This window comes from Corvus kubaryi, unplaced genomic scaffold (genome assembly GCF_017639235.1).
Source record: "Corvus kubaryi isolate FWS band 111438036 unplaced genomic scaffold, C.kubaryi_AGA036_p1.0 37341, whole genome shotgun sequence".
NCBI classification, from domain to species: Eukaryota; Metazoa; Chordata; class Aves; order Passeriformes; family Corvidae; genus Corvus; species Corvus kubaryi.
Window position 1 is genome coordinate 220,126 of NW_024581112.1, and position 2,088 is coordinate 222,213.

The 2,088-nt window shown below is 45.3% G+C and overlaps 1 long non-coding RNA gene across 1 annotated transcript in view; it reads left to right on the forward strand.

Annotated features, from left to right (window-relative positions):
* The window catches only part of LOC121666186, an 18,907-nt gene that overhangs the window by 835 nt on the left and 15,984 nt on the right, over positions 1–2,088 (forward strand). The gene's annotated exons all lie outside the window — the stretch shown is intronic.

The window sequence follows — 2,088 nt, forward strand, 5'->3', positions numbered from 1 at the left end:
GCCATGTCATATTTGCACGGGATCTGGAAAAGACAGGAATTATTTTCTTCATATTTTGGGAGGAAAATGAGGGAGGACAACACCCAAGAGCTAGTTTAATACCGTTTTGCCTGGAAAACAATGTAGATTTTTTTTCTCTGCCAAGGCGGTTTCTGAAGCTATTCTGGAATCGGCATCACTTTCTTGAAAATTGAATTTTGCAGATGTCAAATCCCCCCGAATTATTTACATTGTTTCCCAGTGCACTGCAGGAAACAATCTTGCATTGTCTGAAGGCCAAACAAAACTGCTACCCATCCATACCTGCTGCTATTCATGCAATGCCAGCAGCAGACAAAATAAAGGAATTTTTTGTGTTGTTAGAACATCCCAGCAGATATCATTTAGGCACTTGCCTGGTGCCATGGAGTCAGGCCCTGCTCCTGTAAGGACTTGCCCATGTGTTAGGCTTGTGTGCAAGGAGCAGCCAAACTGCAACAGGGGTTGAGAGGGTAATATAATTTAGTATTTAGAATATAAATCAGCAATCCAGCTTTGTGATTTTTCATAATATTCTCATAACATGGAGAAACAGTGTATGCTCCATTTCCTAACAGGAGTCCTGTGCTGCACCGACTAAACATTTCATGCAGCTCCAGAGATGCTGTGCTTGCTTGGCGGCCAAGCCTCTAACTCCATTCTCAGGTCCATGGAGGGTCTTGCCATTCTGTGGTCCAGGAGATGGCTGCAAACTCCTCTGTGGTGGAGGCATGGCTCTGCAAATGCCAATGTTCCCCAACGACATGCCCCCAGGGTATTATGACTGAAGAGTTTTGTTAACTCAAGCAGGAAAATGCCTGCAGGGGAAACACCTGAGATATTTGGGCTTTGATGGGTGCTTTGAGGAGTACTGTGTCCAGCTCTGGGGTCCGACATCAGAAGGACATAAGGCTGCTGGAATGAGTCCAGAGGAGGCCAGAAAGATGCTCCAAGGGCTGGAGCTCCTCTGCTCTGAAGACAGGCTGGGAGAGCTGGGGATGTTCAGCCTGGAGAAGAGAAGGTTCTGAGGAGAACTGAGAGCCCCTTCAAGTGCTTAACAGGGCTCCAAGAGAGCTGGAGAGGGACTTTGGACATGGGACTGGTGTCCTAGAACAAGCAATGATTTTAAACTTAAAGATGGTCAATTTAGACTAGATATAAGGAAGAAGATTAGAATATTAAATTGGATATAATGAAGAGGTTTTTTACAATGAGGGTGGTAATCATCTGGCACAGGTTGCCCAGAGAAGCTGTATCTGCCCCATCCCTGGAAGTGTCCCAGGCCAGCTTGGACGTGCCTTGGAGCAACCTGGTCTAGTGGAAGGGGTCCTTGCCCATGGCAGGGGGCTGGAACAAGATGAACTTTAAAGTTTCCTTCTAACCTACACTATTCTACGATTTCCAGCAAGACTTGGTGTTCAGAATCTGTATATGAACTGTGGTAATTCCCCATCATGGTTTTACTTGGTGGCTTCTCAGCATCCATTGGATTCCAACGGCAAAGCGGACCTTTCCAGCTTGTAGCACTGCCCCAAGGGACACCACAGGGTGCTTGATGCTCTAAGGGGAAGGTAGGGCTGGCAAACAGAACACTTGCATGCAGTACAAAGTCACTTTGTGCACAGGGAGTGAATCAATCAGAGCCTGCTCAGAAGGTCCTCGATTTTACTCATGAAATGCTCTGGCAGGGAAGAAAGAGTCAGCCACAGCAGGTCAGGAGGTTCCCTTTAAAAGACAGCACTATATGGAGTAAATGAAGCTGCTTGAGGTTAGTGGCCGGGTCTCTTTTTATGTTTGTTTTGATACACAGTGGTAAAGCACAGTCCTTGTGGGGTCCTACTTTCCTGCTGGAACAAGCTGTCAGCTAGAGATGAGACAGCAGAGGAGAAAGAGCTGCAATCCTGTATTTGTTTGCTTTAAAAAGCCACTTAAAATTATTTCAGTGAATATAGTCCTGCACATATTGATCCAAAAATTAATAAAATCAGGCTATGTGCAAGTGTTGGGGTTTTAGTTTAGTCTGTTTTTTTTTTTTTCCTGTTAAAGGAATTTTCTCCCATATACATGTTG